The sequence below is a fragment of the Caloenas nicobarica genome, chromosome 6 (assembly GCF_036013445.1).
Source record: "Caloenas nicobarica isolate bCalNic1 chromosome 6, bCalNic1.hap1, whole genome shotgun sequence".
Classification (NCBI taxonomy): Eukaryota; Metazoa; Chordata; class Aves; order Columbiformes; family Columbidae; genus Caloenas; species Caloenas nicobarica.
In genome coordinates this window covers 29,096,168-29,120,602 of record NC_088250.1, presented here as the reverse complement: position 1 = coordinate 29,120,602, position 24,435 = coordinate 29,096,168, and the positions used below count along the sequence as shown (strand labels likewise).

The 24,435-nt window shown below is 40.2% G+C and overlaps 1 protein-coding gene across 3 annotated transcripts in view; it reads right to left on the bottom strand.

Moving 5' to 3' along the window:
- Positions 1-24,435, bottom strand: part of RALB (RAS like proto-oncogene B) — a 49,691-nt gene that overhangs the window by 18,357 nt on the left and 6,899 nt on the right. Inside the window, exon 1 of one of the 3 annotated variants that reach the window (XM_065637875.1) lies at positions 8,305-8,502. The exons of 1 other annotated variant lie outside the window; for it this stretch is intronic. The gene's annotated coding sequence lies outside the window, so the exon portion shown is untranslated. Of the gene's footprint in view, positions 1-7,614; positions 7,689-8,304; positions 8,503-24,435 lie in introns of those variants that run through there. One more of the 3 variants, XM_065637877.1, reaches the window with a different exon arrangement.

The window sequence follows — 24,435 nt, the reverse complement described above, 5'->3', positions numbered from 1 at the left end:
ACAGATGGTGTGCACCTTTAATACTAACAGCATGGTAGAATTGCAGGTTTAAGGTCATACCTGTCCTTTTAGGTTCTAATAGTAGCCTTGCACCTGCTTGCTCCATTAGGTGCAACCCACCAGCTCTGCCGTGTTACCGTAGCAACCTGTCACACAGGTGTCTGTCCCATGTCAGTGATGAACTAGATAAGTGCAAAAGATGCTGCCTCCCTTCCCTAACTTAGCAACATCACTTTTCTTCACCAGAAGAGGCAGTGGGTGCATCAGGCTCACATGCATTACACATCCCCATGATGGGGGCATGCAGCACCACCCTAAAGTGAACTATCTCCTGAGAGGTGCGGTCCCAGTCCATCACAGTCACCCTAAACTATTACACAAAAGGTTTAGTATTTAGATAAGGGTAGTTACAGGTCAATGCAATACAGTTATTAATACTTTAAATTGCCTGTTTCACAGATGGCACACAGAAGCATCATAGCTATACAGAATTTTGGCGGGGGTGGGGCGTGGATAAGAAACCACCATCCCACGATCTTGAGGGTCTTTTCCAACCAAAATGATTCTATGACTCTATGATTTTACATATTACTCAGCACTGAGCAACTAGCAGATTGTATGTAGCACCAAGCAGAATATACTCTATATTTCAACAAGATAGTGTTACCTGAAGTCATAAGACACTAGTGTCATTACAGTTGAAAACACTTATTCAGGAAGACACCCTGCCGGACCTCCCCAAGTACTTTCAGGAAGCCTCTGGGTCTAGTGTTAATGCTCAGAGGATGCATTGCAGACTATAGAAGAAAAGGATCTACCGCACTGCTCTTATCCAAGCAAGAACTTCCTAGGAAACCTGACAGAAATCGTCTACAAGCACAAAGACTGAGTTAATACCATTAATCAGTATTACTCTGCTAAGAGTGTGTCACTGCAGTGGTAGCTGTCTAGTTGCCTAATTACTCAGAGTGAATTATGACACTATTTCTCACACTTGTCATTCAGGTTCATACAAAAAAAAAAAAAAAGACACTCAGGCAACAGAGCTGTACAACACCCTCAATTCCATTAAGTTGTAAAGTGTGTTTCAACTATGCTTTCTTTGAAAGCTCCTCCTTGCAAGACCATGCTCATCTTCAATACACAGCATATACCAAGTCCACCAAACCACTGCTAAGAGAGAATGACATGCTTCAGATGGTTAATCTAACACAAATTTTTAAATCAGATCTCTGGGAGTATAACAAATACAACAGACAAGTCAAGTACATCATCTTACGCAGTGTCTTAAGTGGCAAACTAGACTTCAAAACAACCCAAGATTCAAATACTGCATCAGTACAACATGGTTTCAGTTCTTACTTCAGTGGATAACCTGCAGCTGTATAATCCACAGAGAAGTTGCCACTAACACTGATTTAGCAAATCTCAAACACCAGTTCAGCCATAAGCATGCTACAGAGTTGCAGGATTTAATTCTTCAGCTGTCACAAAATACTACCCAGCCAAGTTTCTTCCCCTCATCCTCCCACCCTGATCCTTGAGCTATCAGAGAGCCGATTAGTCTTGCAAAGATGGCACGACGCACTGCAAACAGGCACAAGCCACCACCACTGCTCCTTCAGCAGGTGGATCATGCTGTCTTCAGTCTCCCCAGTGAAGCAGATGCCCAGAATAAATGACAAGCCCAAACACTATTTTGTTTGGCTTAGTTACTACCAGAAGAAGCAACTGTCTCTGCCCATACAATTTCACTCCTTGCTCCTAAACTGAAGTTACTGTCTTATGTTCACATCTCCATTTGGGGAAATGTTGGCCACTGTTTTGCTAACATTTGATGGAGGCGAGTCATAAACCCTTACTCTGAGCTTACTCTTAATCATGGAATCACACCTCCCCAGGGGCACTGCAGAATCATCTGTAGCCTCTGAAAGTATTATACTTTCACTATTTTAAGCACTTAACTGAAGGGTTCACAGATGCACACTATGAGTCACTGAGCTCCCTCAATCAGGCACATCACAAGTGTCAAGCACTGAACCTTTTCCCCATCTTTCAATCAGTGCATTTGCATCACGTAAAGCAACAATAGTGACATTTAGCACTTCAGATAATTGCTAGTTATCCATAATTCAGCTGCTACGTTAAGTTGCTTTTAAACAGATTTCTTCACTCCGGTTTCCCCAATCAGGGAGAGTGAATACCACACCAAGGTATTCAGCACATGCAAGAAGCTACCTCTCTACTGGACTAAGATGTTTTAAATAACAAAAAGGCATGTAGTTTTACAGTCTACTGTATTCACATACTTTATCCCAAAGCCAAAAGCAGAACTTCTGCCTTTAAATAGAAACTGGAATATTACACCAGTAGAGGGGTCACATGCAATTTCAGTATACCTACTCTAGGTGTAAAGTTAATAAAACTAAAAAGCTGTAGAGAATTTCTACATGGGAAAAGTGTTATCCTTGGTCTCCCTCACAGAGAATGCTGTCTGCCTACCACTATAAACGTGTTTACAGCCAAACAGGTGCTCTACAACCACAGAGCCTCCAGAGTGCTGTAGAAGGAAAAGTAGCACAATATAATATGCTTGTTGATTCTATGACAACTCTGGTTTTGGGTGGCAGACTTAACTCAGAATCATTTGACTTCACAGAGAAATTAGGACACATTTACTTCAGGACACTTCCCTTTACAACCAAGCATGTGACACATCAGATGAAGATGCAGAATATAAACTACACATTTATCCTTGTCCTCTCTTTTGAGACATTTCCTCTCTCCACAGAGCACATTACCAGAATAAAAAACCACTACTATTCTGATACACAGCCAGCTCATCTCAGTTTTCAGGCCTTTCTTGGGAAATCAGCACAATAGGATGCTTCTGAACCCTAATGTGTGCAGCACAGGGAACACAAAGGAGATATTAGGGCTCTGTGTGTAGCTGCAGGGACCATAACCTCGCTGGCATCAGAGACAAACTGGGATAGCTCTCATGGTTAGAATGCTGCTGTGGATGGCTACAGGCTCCTTAGGACAGACAGACCCAGAAGGCAAGGCACGAGAGTTGCGCTTCCCATGAAAAAAGCAGGAATGCACAAAGTTCTACATAGGGATGGATGATGAGCCAGTTTATGGGTCAGGATTGGTGCAGTCAACAGGAGAGCTGGATGGGACAGTCTCCAAAAGTGTCTTCCAGCCTCAGCAACTCTATTATTCCAGCCTATGCCCCAGCTGTGGAATTGCTACAAATCTTATTTGTGGGGAGTCTTTGGAAGTAGAAGGCCTATTTGACAACAAGTAGTACAGCATAGCTAAAAAACTTGCAGCAAGTCCTTCATGACTAACACTGAGTTAGAAACCTTATCTAATATTTATTTAGGAGAGTATAATAGGAGGCAGGGTCATCAGATGATAGCTACTATAAGAGAACAGTTGTGAATACTTAAGGAAAGGGAGTAGGACAAGATCACTGCTTGATCTCTGTTTTACAAACTAAATGAAAATAAACATGTTCAGTATCACCAGTCAGCCTACTTATGTCTAATAATTTTTTAATTAGTTTCCTTCCATTATAGTTTCAGAATAGATTAACCCCTAAAGCCTACTTTGATTTTAGTTTGCCTTGTAAGACAAACTTAAAGGTAAATTCTCAATGAGCTTGCAGAATTCCTTAAAAAATTGCTTCCTAAAATGTGTTTTGAAAATGAGAGAGTAGAATGAGAAACAGCACTAGTTTCAAGCACACATTCCTGTCTTCTGAAAGACCATTTCCTTAAGTGGCTTGGCTAGTCCATTTTATGATATGGTAGATAAAAAACAGAAGGCTGCCATAAAAGTCAGTCAATAAGATTTCTTGGTGACTACACTAATGAGAATTCCTTACCTACCCAAAATGGGATCTCACAGTAAGCCAAGAACACTAAATAGCAGAAGAGTATCATCACAGGGAGGAGTTTCTTACTGCAGCAGCAGCCTAGCAGAAAGGCTGTATCAGATATCACTACATAGTTTAGAATTAGTTCCTTCTAATCAGGGAGCAGCATCCCCAATTACCAAAACCACCTCTTTTCTGGAAAGCTGAGGCAACTGGCATGTAGCTTGGTCTAAAAGACTTAACTCATTAAATACCTGCTTTAGAGTGCTGCCCAAGACAGTGCCCCACTGAGCAGGGTAGCACTAACCAACTACCTAACTAACTAAATCAACTCCTTAAAAAGAAAAAACACACCACCACACACACCGAAAAACAAACACACAACATAAATTTTAGAGTTCCGCGACATGGAGTCTAGAGTTTAGGTAGCTCCCACAATTAAACTTTTAAAGTGCTTTGTCATGTTTTAAGTATGAGCCTGTAAATACAGTACTCTATAATAATCTTATAAGTTAGGTAGGATTTTTGCTTTAACCTGTGACTTAAGCCACCAACATGCAAAAAACCTGTCATCAATATTAAATCTAAATTGGAAACATTATCTAACAGCCATCTACATGAACAAAACCATGCCCAAAACTGGGGTTAAACTGAGGTCTCCAGTACTCTTCTGAAGAATGATCTTTTTCACTACAGGTAAAGATACAAACAAAGAACTAGAAACCAGAGAAATCGCAGCACCTGCTTACCCAAGCATGTTCTCAGCTTCCCAGTTCTACGCTTTTATTTCAGATTAGTTCTGTCACATGCCAAGTTTAAGAAGAACATATTAAAAACTCCGGTTTCATTGCACTTTTAGTTGTTCAAAATATTTCATACTAATCACATCAACTGACAGCAACACTAATTCACAAAGTAACAGTTGACAGGATTAAGGCTTTAACAAATGCTTACAATGCCAGGACTGATTTTTCAGTCTTTGACTTGTGATCCTGCAAAGATTCCTAGTCAGGACTGCACTTCCATTAAGTCTCATATTCCTGTAATCAACCACTATTTGCTCCTTTCTCAACCCCTTTGGCAAGCATTAGGACAGCTGTGGGCTCAAGATTCCATATAAAGCAGTTGAAAGTGACTGCTCTAAGCAAGCACTTGGTCACCATGAAGTTTCAAGTAGCTATTTACACAGCAGTATAAATAACATTTTCACATTACATGACTTCATGATTCTCATTTTGACAGGCTCTGAAAGACACATTTGCACATCTCAAGCACAAGAGACAAAACAGATCCTCTAATATTACTATTAAAGCAGTATTTGTAAGAACATGAAGAGACAAAGCATGAGTTACATAGACTTATCTTACTTAAATGACAGGGTGACTTGATTATTTCTGGGGCAGGCATGGATAAAAGTTGCTTAGTCCTGTTTAATGGGCTAAAAGGCACTATCAACAACACGATTGCTCTTCGGCAGCTATTAACAAGTACTTCTAAAGTATCTGCTCCATAACCTCTTATTGACAGGCAGGTATCAATTTGTCATAGAACACAAGCCACAAAATTGATTATTACTAATAGGAGACTGAAACGGCTAAGATTGCTGACCTTGCCACTCCACACTATAGCAGGTAACAAGCAATGGAACCTTATCACCACTGCTTGATGGTGGTGCAGAATAGTTTCCAGAGACATGAAGCTGGATGGTGGATAACGAGAGAAAGCCTAAAGAACTGAAGGTTTTTATCAGCAGGATAGTACTTCCAAATCAAGACGGAGTTTGAGAATACAGTTGCTATCTAACCCAGCTGATAAAAAGTTACTTGAAATGAGGCTCACAGGGTGTGAAAAGGCACAAGCACACAAACCCCCCATTTATCTAATTCTGTTGCCTCCCCAGCCACTGTCTTTCAGTTAAACCCCCAGAGACCACTACTCCCATCCCAAGCTGGTTGCTCCAGGCACAAGACACCTACTGACCTTAGGCACTGTTGGTATTGATACCACTATGCACTTGCATTCCCACAAGTGCTTACTGCCTGCACAGCTGTCCTGAGAAACAGGCTCCTTCAGTACCTCTGCTAAGAGAGGCCATTAATTCAGATGACTCATCATGTAATAGAAAGCAGTTCATTTAATCAGTCACATGGAGCCTGAATCTAGTTAATAAGAAATTATCAAGTTAAAGTATCCACTCCATGGAAAGCAAACAGAGTTTATAAAGCAACAGGACAAGAACAAATTATGAGTCAGATTCCCAAATGATGTCAGGGTTTGTTCTGCTATTTCACTTGGCCACTTCTACTCTGTTCACAGGACAGTTATGTTGCTTGTGAAGCCTGGACACCAACACTTCGCAGAGAAGCAAGCCATTTTATCCAGCATTTGGTCAAAAAACAGTTGGTGCTTAACTGGTTAAGTTGCAGCTGAAAAAAAATGTAAAGCCTGAAAAAGGCATTAGATTGCAGAATCTATACATCATTCAGGATTTCAGTGTACACGTAAGAATTGTCGAGGCAGCATCCCATCAGTACTACCTTAATTTGATCAAAATGTCTTAACTGCTCTTCTATCCAGATATCCAGTACCACTGCACTGACAATTAGAGACAAGTTTGAGAGTTTTAAAGGGTGACCGAGAAAGGGTATTGTCTAGTCAGATTAAGATTTCAGTTAAAAGTTTTTGTAAAGCATTCCAGCTAAATCTTTAAACTAGACATTCCTCTGCAGCATATACATAACACCAGCAAAAGCAGGTCAGCTTCACTTTTCTTCAGGCTTGCAAAATAGAATCAAGTTGACCTACTCCAAAAGATGTGTACAACAAACAATTGACTACTATAAATTTAATATAGTAAACTTATTTACAGGACTAGTCCAAAAGCTTCTCTAGCCCTTAAAAATAATATTTAATACAGAAAGTAAATGCAAAAACTTTTACCATGGTAAATTGATTTCATCTGATCATAAGCAAAAACCTAAGTTCAGTATACAGGTGCCAGAAGTTATTAAAGCAGTAGATAAAACTTTTAATAAGTCTGCTATAAGTGAATAAGCTGTAAAAATGCTATTGCCAAATAAGATTGAGCTGTTGCTATCAAATTCTCTACAATAAAGTTATTTTCAGCCTTCAAGCAAACCACTGGCAAGAACCACAAGTCTGTTTCTCAGTTAATTCCTTCTCTCAACTCTGATAACTTCAGTTGGGGGGGTTGGGGTGGGAAAGGAGGAGTTTAAGGCATCTAAAAAAAAAATCACTGCTTTTCCTGAAAATCATGGTACTGAGGATGCCCTTGAACAGGCAGGCACTTCCATCCCCCTCACAAGAGAAACAACAATCTCAGAACTATAGAAGTAATGTTTGAACAGTTTGACAAACGAAAAAGCCATCCAGATTGCAGACTTAAGCTTTGAAGAAGGCTGGGCCTAGTGCTGGTACAGTCTCCCTGCTCCCTTTCTTCTATTAAAATACGCAGAGGTAGTCAAGACTAACTCTCCTGTTCAAGGATCAGAATTGATTCAACAGGACTCCAGCAGAAAAATCGAGTCAGGCCTCCACCCGCTGTTCAGGAAGCATGACTGGGCTGCTTTGGCTCACCTCTCGCCCTGCCCTTCTTCAGGTAAGGTCATGCTCAGGCACCACCTTTCTCCTCCTACAAGATCTACACCGGTAAGGCTGCAGGGAAAATAAAGAGCAGCACAGAAAGAACCTGCCCAGATAAAACAAGATACCTGAGAAACTTCTGGTTCAGCTAAGACCAACAGCATCTCAAACCTTCTGCTTATCCTGCACAGATGAAGCGTTATCACTGATCCCAGAGCAGCCGAGAGAAGGTAGAGAAGCCTGCACAGAAGGAAGTCGCTGGAGAAACTAACACTCAAGGCCAGCGTCTCCTCGCCCCTTCCCTCCCCCGAGCCTCATTTGTAGATACAAGTCACAACAACCCCCCAGCCCCAACGCCTCCCCCTCAGCCCCAACATCGCCGGGACGCCGCACGAGTGGCCAAACCCACGAGAGAGCGGTTGCAGCACAGCCGAGCCTCCCCCCGCCGGCTCCCTCGCAGGCCCCAGGGACACAGGCTCCACGCGAGGCACCGTCCCCCCTCCTCACCCCCCTCCCCAAAGCCTCCCGACAGCCCAGGAGAAGCCGCCGGGCTCCCCCCGCCCCACACAACCGGGAGCAAGCGCCCCCGGGCGACACCTCCCCTCTCTCCCCACGGAAAGCGGCGGGGATGGGAACGAGGGGGCTCAGCCACATCCCCCGTCGGCCGGCCCAGCCCAGCCCCACTCAGGCCGCGGCCGGGACCCGGCGGCTCCCGACTCCCCTCGCTGAGGGAGCAGGGCCGGGACAGCCGAGCTCCCCGCAACCCGGAAGGGGGCCCGGGGGTCGCTCCGAGGCGCGCACCCGCTCCTGCCTCTCACCTAGGGGCTAAGACCCGGCTCGGCGCTGCGGCTCCAGCCCGGCACCCGGCTCCGCTTTAACCGCCGCCCCCCGCGCTCTCATTGGGGTGCCGCCGCCCGCGCGCCCCCGCCGCGCACTTCCGCCCTCGTCGGCGCCGCTCCCGCCGGGCCCGGCTCCCCGCGAGCGCGCGCCCGTCCGTCCGTCCGCCCGGCGGTCACGTGGCGCCCACGGGCCAATCGGCTCGGGAGGCGGGGCGGGGCGGGCGCTGAGGGGAGGAGGGCGGGGCGGGCGCTGAGGGGAGGAGGGCGGGGCGGGCGCTGAGGGGAGGAGGGCGGGGCGGGCGCTGAGGGGAGGAGGGCGGGGCGGGCGCTGAGGGGAGGAGGGCGGGGCGGGCGCTGAGGGGAGGAGGGCGGGGCGGGCGCTCGGGGGCTGCGGCGCTGCACAGGGAGCAGCAGCAGCGGGGTGGCCGCCCCAGGGCTGTGAGGGGAAGCGGCACGGGGGGAGCTGTTTGCCGTCTGATCCTCTCAGAGCCCTGTAGAGAAGCCGCTGGAAGAGCGAGCCCGTAAACGCTACAGGCTCTGCTTTGACCCAAAAGAAGTTGGGAAGGGCTCTTGCTTAAATACATCACGTTTCAGTGCAAATTTTACTGGTGGCTGCAGAAATTAATAATTGTGAGATCAGAAGGCAAAGGAATGGAAACACCCCTGCCTCTCAACAGTGCTGAGCGTTTTAGAAAGTCCTTGTACTGCGATACTGTCACGTATGTGTGCAGCACAAAGCGGTTTTAACTGCCCAGGAAAAAAAAATAATGGCAATTGCTGTATTTACTGCAATTCTTCCTTCAAATCTTTACCAGTCCCCAAGTCAAAATTCCCTCTGGCCAATTCTAATGTTACCGATCACACAACCAGATGTAACTGTCTTGCCAGTTACAAAGGATAACATACCTGTGCTCTCTGCTTTAATTAATTTGGTTAATTTTTCTAGATTTAAATGTTTGCCTATTTAAATGCCACACACTGGAGTTAGAGTGAATACGTTTGGTAACATTCTTCCTTCTAGAAAAAACAGCCATATGCTCAATAACACCAACTTTGGGAAATGGTGGAAATCATTATTACCACTGATCTCTGGGGGTTCATATCCTCTGGGACAGAAGTAATATTAAGAAGTAGTTGTGCTAACTCCTGCTTTCACATCAGGCCTCTTTGCAGCCTTTTACAGAAGAGGGAAAGAATTAATGACCTTCTACCTCTATTCATTGATGGCAGGTGAAATTGTATTTTGCTGTTGAAGAGCATAAAAAAGGCCTGTCACTTAAAATAATTCTTTTTTAAAAAAAAAGGTAATCCAGCTTTATAAAAGTGATAGGCCTATTGCCAAAACAAAATAAAATGGTGGAGGTGGGAGAACTGGAAAGAGATTTACTATAATCTGTGATTTCAGAATTGGCAAAAATGCCAGGAATTGGAAAAAAAGAAGTTAGAGAGGCAACAAAAATGAGGCGTGTGGCTCTGAGAAACAGCTGAGTACTTCAGGACTGTATAAAACGGAAATATCATTTGAATTTCTCCCCTCTTGAAGGAAACCAAGTTTTCTACATTCTAAGTAAACAGGATTGACATCATCCTTGCATCATCATCAGTTTCTCCTCCTAACTCACACAACTGCCAAACACCAGATTTTAGTGCACACCTTAACTGGAAAAGTGACTTTCTCTTTTCAGGTTTGTTATTGGAAAAGGTCCTGATTCTAGTAATTCTTCCCCTCTGCATTATATACTGTGTCAGATTAAGAATCGCATCAATATTCATCCTGCATTAGAAGCTGGCAAACTGAGAGCTATTTACTATTGATGCCATCCATGCAGAGAAGGAGTAAGCAGAGAAAGAAATATTGCCAAATGTGAAGGAACGTTCTTTTATCACTAACAGTTAAATTACCCAAATTTTGGTACTTCTAGGATTATGCCTGAATTGTTTTTAAGATAGATTTTGTACATCTGTATGTAGTCCTAAAAACAAACAAAAGTGACAACAACAAAAAGCTCACAACAACAAGTAAAAATTAATTAGAACTGTTTCCTGTTTATTCTGTAACTATATGTTTCCATGGCTATCACGTCGTGCAGGCAATGTGGAATGACTAGTTGCTCTGATGTGACTATTCACCAAAGATAAATATTTTCAGCAAATCATATCTATGAGTTGAAACTACCAAGAACCTGGGAAGCTGGGTCTTTTCAAATTGAACACAATGTCAGTCTGCTGCCCATACCGCAGCACTGACACTTCCCCTTCCCCCCTTGCATAAAACAGAGTTGAGTAATTAACCACATCTATCCTCCTTCTGCAAATTGTTTAGGGGAAACCTACTTCTTTGTAGTAATCCAGTCATGACAAAGAACATTTGTCTGCTGCCACATTTTGAATCATTATGCATGTTGCCTGGTGTAATCTCCATGGTTACCATAGGTGTTACAGATATATTTTTGCTTCAGTACTTTAGGAAGAAAAATTCCTTAGAACAATTGAGGAAAGAAATCTTTTATTCATCATTTATATTGTGTTTATTTTATTTTAAGGGCTTTGCAGACAATAAATGTTCACTTTCTAAACAAGATTTTAGTAGAGATGGAAAAAATTTATCTCCAGCTTTTGCTTTATCATGTCATAATATGTTCTACACTGCAAATTCCTAGAGATAGGGATGGTATTTTTGATGCATACATTTAGTTTCTAGCCCACTAAGAAGGTAACAGGGCACTCTGTGTCACCGCCAGAGTCCTGAACAGCAGTAAGTGTGGTGGGATGACTGAGCACCACAGATTTTTTTCTTTGCAGAGAGCAGGACTTCCTTTCTGAGCAGTTCTACTTTATAAGTAGAAATATATTCTAGAAAGATGGTTAGCTGAAACAAGAATTAGCTGAAATTAGTGCTAGAAACTAGTGATGGGAAAGATGTAAAACACATGTGTATAGCTCTATTCGATTTTTCAATCTTTTTTTTTTCTTTTTACTGTGGAAGTAATTGTCAAAATCAAGGAGATGTATATAAGAAATTAAATGGAAAAGATGGTGACAGACCCGTTCCTTGTAAGATGGGTAGCAGACCACGAAACCTAGCTCGGGTGCTGCAGGGAAGAGGCAAGCTGTGTGAACTTTGTGATCTTTTGATCAGAACCCAAGGATTACCGTATCCACCACTGCTGAGGGCAGAGAGGCGAACATATTATCTTGCTGATAAATTCGTGCTAGAGAGGACTGGCAGTTGCCTTGGCCTCCATGTTGGTCATTTATGCCTGTACAGTGTTTGTGTAAAACCACCATTTGCATACCCAGTTCTCCTTTGACAGTGTTTTATAGTATTTCTGGCCTGTTTTTTTGCACCAGTGACTACAGGAAGAAAAAGGTAAGGAGCCAGTTTAGGAAAAAAGTATTTTAGGAACTATAAGGCCTAGGAGGCTGCAAATGATGGACATAGAGAATTCCCCATTCCTGCAGGGAGCAGGTACTATTAGTCTCAAGGGTAAAAGGAAAGGTATATAAACTGATGAGGAACTTGAAGGGAGAATCTTGAATTGCGAGTGAATCACTGCTACCTAGGAAGTCAGTCTTTGCAGATTTAGGGATGTCATTTGCAATCTTTGTCAATAAGAGAACTAAGAGCCAGTTTACATCTGAATGCTGAAGAGGGACAGCGGGATGGACTAGATGGCTTTTGAAGGTCTCTTCCAACCCAAACCATTCTATGATTCTATGAAAGGCATTTGATTCACAACTTACAACCCCGCCTCAGTTACGGGAGCCTGAGACAGGAACTGTTGCCCATAATCACCACAAAGAAGCCAAGAGTCAGCAGAAAAAGAAGTGGTCCTGCCACATTTCCAGTGCTGAGGCTGAGCCAGTAACATAAGAACAACTTAAAGCAGCAAGGAGGTTTTGTCCCTCTCTGAGGTAATTTTTAGTTACACACGGCCAGTCTCTTGTAGCACCTGTGCAGCACAAAGCAATGGTTCAGTGAAGGTAACAAGAGCCGCAAGTTTTTATTAATTTATTCAATCCAAAGCCACTGTATTATTTTTTATCCTACTTTTAAAACCATTTTTCGAGTTAAATGAATGTTAGTGTAAAACTGGGGAGAACAGAAGAAAGCTAATTGGGGAAAACAGAAGAAAAACTATTGGATTACCTAGAATGCTGTGATGTCCTTTTTGTTCTCAAAGTACAACATTTTTTGTATGTGCAGAGTTCACCTGCCAGTGTTAATCTAGGCACAGGTAACTTGTCAGAAGAGGTACCTGTACCTAGTGTGCCTTCAAACAGAGTTTGTTCTAAAATAAAAATAATTTAGTCAAAGGTGATTTTCTCTTTGGGCATAGATAGTCTCACAAGAACCGCATTATACAGATTATTTGTATACTTAAGAGAATGAAGCTGACCTTGCTATGATTTATGAATTTCACCATTCAAAAACCATAAAGCGGTAAATTAAAATAGATCAGAAACGAACAACAGTAAATGAAATATGACTGGTTTTGGCCTTGTAGAAGTTTATGGTGTTCTCACTGTATCATGCGCTTTATTTTTGTTACAGACAGCAGGAAGTCACCACACTAAAATAAAGTTCACCATCAAATCCCCTTTCCATTTCAGATACGGCTGAGATTTGCGAGGATCAAATCACAAGGTCATTTTTAAGGAGATTCTCACTGACATTTTGTGAGGTAAGGGATTTCACATTCCAGTTTTATAAGTGTTACACTTCTGATCATTTTGATTGTCAATGGCATGGCAGATTTACGGCCTGATTTTGCAGCCTTTACAGAACGAGCTAAGTTTATGGTAAATATCTTGAGAGCCAAGAATCAAAAGAAAATAAAAGCTGTAGGGAGAGTCATAAGAGGTCAGGTAGTCCTATTGCATGATCCAAAGGCAAGATCAGTTATACATACATAAATTTTAGCATGTAATTTTTTAATACAATTAAGATTGTGGTATCATCATAGCAGTTTATTTAAAATATTGGATTATTTTATCATAAGGAAAAAAATCAACATTTACCTTAAATGTCACTTACTGCAGTTTAGGCATGTTAATTAGTCACATACTGGACATAGCAATTGGATTTTTTTTCCTTTTTGCATCCATCTGCTAAATATTCAAAAATTATTATTTTTTCACTCCTCGGAATTATTTTCTTCCTTCAAATAACACTTGTTTTTTCAGTTGTTTTTTATAGGCCTTGTCTCCTAGTTGCCAGTCATCCTCTTTCTTCTTTGGACTCCCTCCAGCTGGCGCATGTTTCCTGAAGTGCACTACTGCAGCAGATACATTAACTAACGCTTTACCACTTATATAGAGAGTAGGAAGCATACTTTAGTGTCTTACAGACAAAGCTGAATGTGATTATCATTATGACACCAAAGCCAGTTGTGTAAAAACTGGAATTATTCCAGAAATAGATAAGGCAGGGGATTTTTCCAGAATAAGGCAGCTAACATTATTGAGAATTTAGCTCATTGAGTTGAACAGTGGTACCTCTTTGAATAGCTGCTGTTAGAGACGGATTTGAGCATCCTTGAAAAAATTTCATGTTAGCAGATCTTGTGTCCCTTTTAATCAAATTTTCCAGATGAAATTATTGACAAAGTTATTAAATTAGTAATGAAAATTACTGACTTTGATAGCAACCAGCATTCTAGCAGGATGAGATCAATATTCCAGAAAGATCTGTCAATTATATAATCTTTAAGTACCTACTTCTCTCTGCAGTCTCTAATTAAGTTGAGGTAACTTATAATAATGTTTAAATGTCCTTGGGCATATTTAAGCAGAGCATTTTTATGCAAACATTCTTACACCATAAAAGCCCTTCATAGTCTGCTATCTTCATTGTTAACAACGCTATTTTCTCTTTTCAATGTTTAATTGCAACATCTATTGCAAACATTTGGGAGCTTTGATGCCCCTTTACCAGTTAAGTTGCAATAGAATTTTTTTTTCCCAAGCATCTCACAATTGATAAGAGCGAACTTGGGACCTGAATTTTGTAATATAGTTAGTTATTGTTATGATAGTACTTTACCTTTTCATCAATGGAACACCTTGAATTAACTCCCCTATGACTCAGTGGCTAAAAAAATTGACTTTTCTTGTACCTACAGCATAACTTTATACTATCAGGCTGGCAAATGTGAAATTAAAGGATGTCTGAATGTACACTTGCATGGAAAATCTTTTCTGGAAATCCAAGTTCTGTATGAAGTGGTTTGGATGGTGAAACACATGGCTACCAATTTTGTCTACCAAAATTCTTCTTCAGTTGCACGTTACTACAGATTCTTTACTCCCTAAACTTACACAATAGAACACTTCATTGTGTTTCAGTTGCTGTATTTCAACCCAGAGGTGAAAGCCTCAAAAAGTCGGTAAAGTGGGTATTGTAGGAAACCTGTAGGAACTTGTTCCACCAAGGAAGTTTCAGACGAAGTTTGTGTGTCTATGAATACACTAATGTAAGTATCCCATTGTTATGACATTACTTTCAGTTACAGAGCTTACTAAGAACACCATAGTCATGTGATAATATTGCTGCATTTGAGAACACTTTCGCTATTGAGCTGAAGGTTCATGTTAGTTTACGCAGCATTCTTTTCTAGAAAAGACATGTTACTTGTGGTTGATAACCTAATATGGTCTACAAACAGCCTCTCCTTTTTTTTTCCGTGTTAAATTGATAAGAGTACAATATGCTTTACATTAGAGGATTAAGAAAAGTAGTTTCAAAATAAGCAGGCATTGTATCCCATGTCATTCTGGCTTCTGTATTGTATTTCATCTTTTCAGTGAACAGTAGCACATACGTAGGATCTGTCAAGAGTCAGAGATTAACTTGTTGGAAAAGACTATTTGTTAGAAGCTAATTATGTCAGTAGTTGCAATTTATTATTCAACATATTAATAGGTTAATTAATATTCATCCTGCTAACTCATTAATAAATAAATTGCAAATCAAAAATAAATGTATTTTATCTTCTGATGCACTTTACATTAAGACTCCTATTCCTTTGAAAAAGCTTGGGAGGAGCTGTACTGGTTTGTGGGGCCTCAGTCTGCAAAAGTGATGTGCCTTGGCCAAAGTGTACATGTGGGACTCCATCAGACACTGCAAGCCAAAAGGCCAAGCTTCTCTTCAGTCCCCAAGTTTTGTGATTTCATCATGATTTACTTACGGAAAACCATAAAAATAAAACAGAAGCACTGCATTCAAATAACAACTGAAATAATTACCAAGAGCCAGGAAGTTCTGAGTTGGGACTTCTGATACTGTGGGTAATGTGAGCAAGCAAAGGTGCAATATCAGGGGAAAAGAACATTTGAGTAGATATATACATGCATATATATGTGTGTACATATATATTTTTAATTTAAAAGTTGAAGCCGCTGTGATTAGACACAACTAAAGTCATGCTTAAGAGTCAAAAATGCTGTTTCTTAACAAATTTCATTTGACCTACACTGATTTACAGCAGAAGAAGACTGCATTATGTACTTATAAGCAAATCCACCCAAGCTTCTACCTAAAGTAATCTGCTCCCCAAAATAAATAACTGAAATTTGAAATTAATCTGATAGTAACAGCCTAAAATAAATTGTTTTCTGGACAGCAGTCAATATTTGCTTTAATTTGGTCTTGTCTTTTCCCTTTCATTGCAGGGGCATGTTTTAAGACCTTACAAGTTCTGTTACAGGTTTTCTGCCCTACAGTAGAATGGCCAAAGAGTGGCTTTTTGGACATTTTTTTATCAACAACATCTATTGAATAGTGTTATATTTTGGCTTTCACAAATCTTATTTATTTGGTTTGACATTGTCATAGATGAGAGCAGAATATGTGTATATCATATACTGCAAATGTGCACCTGTACTACTGCTGGGTCATGTGTGTCTGTAATGCAAAAGAACAAATTAAGAAGTTCCATCTATTCAGAATGAAAAAAATAAAATTTACAGTAAGTACAAAGCAAGCCCAACCTGTGTCTATATCTTCTAAGAATCCTTGAGAACTATGATTGCCCTTAATCATACAAACCACCTTTGTGTAACTTTGAGATCTTTAGTAAGAAGCTTTACACAACCTTTCAGGGAACAATAAATCAAACTTTGACTTTTCAAAATTGCTTTTCTGCATTCAGGCATGAATTTCATCCTCAAGCTGGATTTCTTGAAGGGCAACAACAGACCTTTGGCTTCATTTTTTTCTGATCAGACTTTCAGTAGCAGAAAATGAATTGGTTTGATCTGGCTCACATAACTATATTTATTCCACTTATAACCCTTGTCCTTTGTTATGGATTTCTTTTTCTAGGCAATAGTTCTATAACATTTTAAATGGAATTACAACCAGGTCAGAAGACATACAAAGGCTGCTTTTCCCTACCTTTTTTCTTCCATATGAAATCCTGTCTGCGAATACATCTGCAAAATGCTAAATAGCAACTGATACATATTTAAATCACTACAGAAATGATCGGATAATGGAGAAGGTAGCCCATAATATTATCTTTCCATTCTTTGGAAGTAGCGCACAATGTATCAAAATTAATGTGGATTCTTTGAAAACAGAAAATGTAGAATTAGCTGAGAAACTAGTGGTCAGATTCTATGCAGCACCATCTGAGACATTCCTGTGTCTGAGCACTGGATTTTATAGTCATTTTCTTCATGCAGTTTTCAGTGTCACTCTTTGCTCTTAGTTTTGACAGTAACAATTATATTATTGGAATTAGAGAAGGGATGAAAACTGATTAGTTAGGGAGACTATTCTGAAAACTTTTAGTGCCAGTTGAGAAATCCAACTTGCCTTAAGTGAGGTGTTTGGTGGTACATGCCAAATTAATTGTCTCAAGACAGTTTGTATAGTGTAAAAATCAACTTTATATTGAAGCATTGTGATCATCATTATTTCAGTTGAACAGAAAAAGGAATTAAAGTCTCTTCAAGAACTGTTTTCTGCAAATAACAAGTGGTATCTGCAAATACACAGAAAAAAAAAATCAGGTTTTCCCTTCTGCAGATCAACAGAAGACTTTGATCTGCACATCTCAAGCTTAAACTTTTATGTGGGTCACCGTAAAATAATTGAAAAGGTTAAAAACTAGCATTGGTCATTTATGCTGTCCATAAGCATGCCTAGTTCATAGCAATAGATGGACAATGCCAAGCAGATAATGTAAGCCTGTCCCTGGAATCTAGGACTGTAAAGGCACAGACATAGTCAACATAAATTGTGACATCTTTATGAGAATGGGGACTGTTCAGTGTGTGCTATAACCACTAGATAAGGCAGATCCCTCTTGCTTGTACTGTCTCTGCTTTAGAGAATAGTATTCCATCCAAAATGGATCAGCTTCAACAAGGACTAAATACACCCCTTGCCTAGCAGATGATAGTTTTCGTCTTGCTATTTGGGGCATATTCCTCCTAGATATGGGCTCAAATCACCTCAGAAGAGGAGGAAGTTGAAGTCTGGTTTACTACATGCTAAAAAGAGATGCTGTATCCCCTAAGATCTTGCACAGAAAGGATTTATCTTCTTCCTGTGATTTGAAGAAAAGGCTGCTACTCCTTCCTTCCCTCTTCCAATTTATGCAGAAGGGCAGGATTTACAAGATCCCCTCTTCCTAAGTCATTTCCTATCAGCTGCCCACTGGACTTCTTGGCTTGCATGGATTACATTCAGAGAAGGGATCTGAGAGAGTTACTGAATCTTACTGTAATGGCTTAAGATGCTACTTTCCCCAAAGTCTGGCCAGTTATTTTGTCAAAGGTCTTAAGAGAGTGGTAGATTATAATGTTTGTGATCGTAGTTCTTCCATTTAACAGTAATAATTAATTCAGGATGCAAGACGCTTAGGACAGTTAAGAGGCAGATAGATAGCTGGGAACAGGCAAAGTAAATGGAAGATCCAAAATGTTTAATGATTTATCTTTTCTTGACAAATGTTTTAACCAAACAAGTTATTTCCTTGTAAATTTAGAAAATATCTTTATATAGAGAAAGCCTGAGATGATATTATAGTCTTGTGGCAGCTGCTGCTTCCATCCAAGAAAGAGCAGTCTTTCGTGCTCTTTGGAAAGCAAAAATGCAAAACTGCTATGGATTTGGCCATTGTGGCTGAAGATACCCATCATGGCAACTGCAAAATGCAATAGTCACGTCACATCCCTGAGAGAGTCAGCTTGATGTAGTTCTGCATTTTCAGTTTCTTTTCACAGAGCCTAAGCAATGTGGACACCCGCTGAATCTCTCTTTTGATTAGCCTGTAAAGAATCCTTTGTTTGGATCAGCTGGACTGCTTTGACTTCTCAGTGCTGAAGGCTCAGTGACAGTTTCCTTGTGGCTTTTCTTGAACCTCTCAAGGGTTTTGTGGGGATGATTTGGGAAACTTTCAATTCAGGAAAAGATGGTAAAACTCAGTTCCTTTTCCACTTAGCTGATTTGTACTTTCTTACTTTGTTGTATGATATTAAGGGAGATAGGTTGGTCTAAGCTGCCATTGCTAAATACAGTCTGAATCACGGCGGAAAGTGTTGCAGTGCTACTTGGCCTACAGAGTTCAAATTTCCTTAGACTTCGGGGCTCATCTTTAATAATTGTCTAAAAATGAGCTCATCTTTACTATTATTTCTGTAATTCCTGGCCCAGAGAGAGCTGTGATTATTACAAAAATTTTCAGTACACTAAGCCATAACTAGCTTCTTAGTTGTTAAGGTTCTATGTATCTTCATGGAAGTTTTGTTTCTTAGTTGTTATGCAAACAATGCACTTTAAAAGTAGAAGCAGGTGAAGACTGCAGCGTGAAACAAATTCAGAAGCTCTGATGGGGCACAGTTTTGCAAATACAAGCAAAAGGTTCACCTAGGACTCTTATCTGTGTTAGAAGAATGTATTATCTGCATTAAAAGACAGGAATCATTGTAATATGATTCCAGAGGGCCTTAAGAGACCTCAAATACATTAGTTTTTTCTAATTAAAAGAAAATGAGATTTATTCAATGGCTGTGGGAAACTCACTGGCCCATCCCTAGAATTTTCCAACTTGTCCTTATGGGGTGATTCCACACACAAGTTCATTCTGCCTTGTAATTTAATTGTTGGCTTTTGACATAGCTGTTGCGTGACACAGGTGAACTACCTGATAATTATCAGGTCTTGCTTTTCAGAAACAGTTATAAATCAAAAGTAATCTTTCCTGTCAGTTCCCAAAAGCTGCAAGTGTAAAAACAAGTAGGTGTGATTGTCATAATTTGTCCTCGGTTGCTGCACTTACAGCATCAATTTCACCAGCAACTTTCATCTTCTCCCTTTTAAAAGCTTATAATAAAGGGGCTGATCCCCTTACCATGTTAGTTGTAATAAATCTGCAGCTGCCATAAAGGAGGATACTGCATGATTTTATAGATCTCAAGGTCACAAATCAGTAACGAAACGATTTTATTTCTCAAAAAATAGGGTTTCCATTTCCCTCAGGCTAAATATATGTTCTTTTTGGCTATGGAATAAATAAGGCTTTTTAGGCTTTTCTGGCCAGCGAATGGAGGACCATGCTCAGCTCTCCCTTGTAGAGACTTCATTCAGTACAAAGCCGTAATTAATAGGAAGACCAGCCTGTAAAGCTGACTAATAGAATGTCTGTCAGTTTTAACAATGCACATTCCTACTTCATCCAGCAAATTTCCAACAACCAGACTTGCTCTGTCACAGGTTTGGATCATGATGAGACTCTTGAGTACCTGCTAGAAGAGGTATGAAAACATTCTAGTCCGAATGAGGAATTGCTGACCAGCTCACAGAGCTACAATATACTAGATGGAACCACACTTGCGGTTTCTCCTGGTCTTATTTTAGATCCACACCACACAGCTACTTCCTAGTTGTATTTTGGTCTGTGTGCACTGTTAGCTCCCTGAGAAGCCTACCTTGTGTTCCAGCATGAGACTTTGAGTCAATTTTTATTCTTATTGACCAATATTAATTTTAGCTGCATTTTTGTTAGATTCCAAACTTTCAACTATTAATTTGTCAGTAGGGTGTCAACAACTTGTTGGTCCAGGACATAACTCATTGGTACTCTCAATTCACCACAGCAGCCTTTTGCAGCTTGCCAGAGACACAGCTCCAGTCAGTTAGGCAGCTGGAGCTTTCATTCAAATTCTAGTTTTTGGTTTTTGAGCTTAAGCTTTTTCTCCTTAGTTCCTGATGATTTCCAAACCTACCACACTAGTTTGCTGGCAGCCCTACTTTAGTTATATAAAAAATGTTTTATTTCCAGTCCTTATTCTGTTCCATGTACAAACATTTCATTCTAATTCTGCCAAAACTTTGCCACTCTTGTTCTAGTTCCTGTTAATAAAATGTGTAGCTTCCTGGTCTGTATCCTGGTAGTGCTGACACAGGCTCTTAATATCCAGTGGAGATTCATTCCCCCAAGGACAGGAAATGTTCTGTTTGCTGATTCAAATCTGACCAGAAATAATGTGGACTAAGAAAGTTTTAAGAAGGAAAGTTTAGCTAAGAACATGAGAGTTAAGGATGTAACAGCTAGAGTTAAACACAAAGGGAAGAAACACCAGAACTGGCTTGCAAGTCCTTGATAAATGGTAACAGCAATAGTAATGAAGCATAGCCTGAGAATTTAGCCTAACATCGGCATTCTTCTTTGTATGTTTTTCCTTTCTAAGGCTGGTTGGTGGTGGTGTTTTGGTTTGGTTTGGTTTGTTTTTCAATGTATTCTGCTCTGTATGACTTGTTATTTACATGGGTTTGAGCATATATAAATTTCAATTTATATTACTTAACAAAGGTTTTACAAGTGCTTTTGCAATTTAATGTTGCTGATAATAACTTGTACGTGGAGTGACCTCATGAGGATGACAGCTCTAAATCTGTCATTTAAGCTGCCATTTTTGTCAATTTGTCTAAATGCTGTCAGTCATCCAAATCCACTAAAACCAGTTTAAACAGTAGACTATGTAGTTAACAGTGGTTGGTTCTTGAAAATATTAATATTACAAAAACTGCCTGTGGAACTGGCAACTTCTAGACAAGAAGCAAAGGACTACTAGGGCACAAGAGACTGAACTCTGGTGTCCCTTTCCAGGTCAGAATCAAATTGCCTTGGCTTAGGGGATATGGCAGTTCTGTGTATAAAGACAGAACAGTGCTTTTCAAACTCTGCTACTTAGTCACACTAAATATATTTGAAGTTCACAAATTAACAAATGGTATGCAGTACTTGTGCAGCTGAAAGGATGGAAGTTCTCAGCTGAGGATTTCAATGGGACATAGCACAAATATTTAAGTAAAGGCATAGCATAGAAAGGTAAGAACTGACCAAGTGTGCTTGATAAAGGGAGACAAAATAAAGACAGGTAGGTCCTCAGGTTCTTAATTTTACAGCTCCTTTGAGCAAATTAGGAAGTCACAGTATAGGAGAGTGAAGTTCAACGGGTGCTTTGCACACTCATGTACAAAATCGTGGCTTCTCTTTCCTAACCAAATCTGAATATCCTTCTCCTTAAAAAGGATGGGTAAGGGCTTTGCTGTGCTAATAGGGACTCTTTAGCTGATTTAGCTTGACTAGGCAGGATGTTCTCCTTCCTCCGAGCTTGCCAATGAGTATCAGGAAGTATTCCCTTCCTTCCCAGCTCCCAGCTTGCTGCCTCTGCACATCCCCTGCCTTTACTGGCAGGGCTTCTTTGCCAGATTCCAGCACAGATATGCAGACACTGCTAAAAAAAAAAAGGAGCTTCAGCCATTTCTGATGGGTGCAATAATCTTATTTGTTTCTTCTCATCCGCTGCATATCGTGCAAATAACTGCCCTGTTTTACTTAGTGGTGAGTGTAATTTGGTTGTGAAGGACCAATCTGTAATTAGCTTTGTTATGATAATTATTATAGTAACATAATATTTTGGACATATAGATTAATTACAGTTTTGGAAAGCAACAGTGTTGACACCTTTGGGCTTGAAATATGCTATATCAGCAGATTCTAATATGTTCTCAGTTGTAGGGGTTTTGTCAGTTCTAGCTGTCATGTTCACATGTTTCACCCCTGTAATAATGGACTTTTTCCACTGACAACTCAGAGAGAATAGTGTCTCCACCCAGTCTTTCACAGAGTAAAACACCACAGTCCCCCAAATTTTTCACTGCAAAAAATTGCTATTGTAGAGCAAGAATTTAATGCAACCCCAAATACTAGCATAAATTTGTGATCAAATTGAATTTCTTGTAGCTTGTGACCTCGTTTGAAACTGTTGTGACCTCACTAGTTACAATAGTGCCTGGTTTGGGAACCACTACTTTATACACTGTTGAATAGCAGATGTGCATTTCTGAGTTATACTAGCAGCCTATAGCACAAGGCAGCATAGAGTCAGCATGCTCTGAAGAGACAATTAGAGTTATTTAATGTTTGCATAGTCTAAGATAATGGGAATTAATCTATTAGATGAAGCATTACTGGCCTTCTCTCCCCTTCAGTCCTTGTATTGAGAGCTGTGACCATATTCTATTACAGTGACTTCAGCCCCAAATCTGGATTTACACTGGGATGACAGAGTAGAATTTGACTGCTATTCAAGGCAAAGCTAATTTGTATTGTAAAATTACTTCTTGTTTCCTTCTTGATCTTCACTAATCTGCATAAAGTTACAGATATGTATGATGCCTTAAAGGTGCATAAAGACAAACACTCCTTCCCTGCAGAGATTACAATCAAAAATAAGAAATAAAAACACAATATAAAGTACTACTGCCAGGAGGCAATAGATTTTTTCCATGGACTAAGATTTTCTATGGGACATACATGCTCTTAGTAATTCTTATTCTACAATCAGTGCAGGTTAAGTACTTTGTTTCTTTTCAGGATGTAAATAGCAACGCCTAGTGGATTAGCATAGAAACACTTACGGAAGAAATGCATCCTAGGAAGGATTTGAATGAAGATAGCATTGCAATTTCTTCCAAAAGACTTATCAGAAAAGAACTTACAGCAGAGAAGAATAGCTCCTGCCTTTTCATCTGAAAAACAAGTATTGAAGAGAGATAAGGAAACTTTCTCATAGACCATTCCTATTATCAAATAGCAACTTCACTCCACCCTTCCCTTGTATTTGGCTTCTTACAGAGTGCCTGGAGCTGCAGTTTTGTTCCAAAATTATCCTTAGAAAAATCCCCTGCCATTATCAGACATGCTAACAAAAGAAAGAAATGTATACTTCTTCTAGAGAGGAAAAATGTAATTAACTGCCATCTATCAAAATCAGGAGAGATACCCCTTCAGCTTTACTGAAAGTTAATGTGGCTTTCCCCTGTACTGAAACTGGCTGCATGTGCTGAAACCAAGCCCTGGTCACATCCAGTAGCACTTTTCTTCAAGCAGAAGTGTCAGCTCAGATTTACATCCATTTCAGTTACTTAAAGAGTCTCCTGGAAGACAAAGTAATTGTTTCAACTTGTATTTAAGTGAGAGCTCTCAGGTTTGGTAATTTCTACTTGTATTATGTTAAAATTAAGACGATATTGTAATTCTTTCCTTCGGCTTCTAAGCTTCATAAAAACTCAAAATGATACCTGTTCCCACTAGCAAAAGAGCTTTGCTATCAGCTCCAAGGACAGCAACTTCTTTTCAGTCCCCATCAGCACTATGCTTCCTATACTGGAGGAAGACAGGACCCAGAACCTGCTGAATGTATTCACTTGAATAAAAAGCCTGCAAGATTAACCCATAGGTCCTGTGTCCTTGTATGGATATAGAATTCACACTTACTGAAATTATTTCCATGATTACAAGAAACTCATAATTCCTGCAGTTGTGCAGAGAAATTGAATCATGCATCGCATGCAGATGGCCAAAGAAAAGAGAGACACAAATACATTACAAAGAATACAAATGCAAAGAAAAATAATGTCATAGATTTCTTCTAGGTGAGTGACACCTACAGCAACAGTAAGTGGATTAGTGAGATAGCCAAGCCCCAGAGGCTGCATGAGTCAGATCCCAGTTTAAGGACAGGCCATGAAGATGACAATCAATAGCAGCTTGGGAGTGTGTTTTCATCCTTCCTACCATTCACACA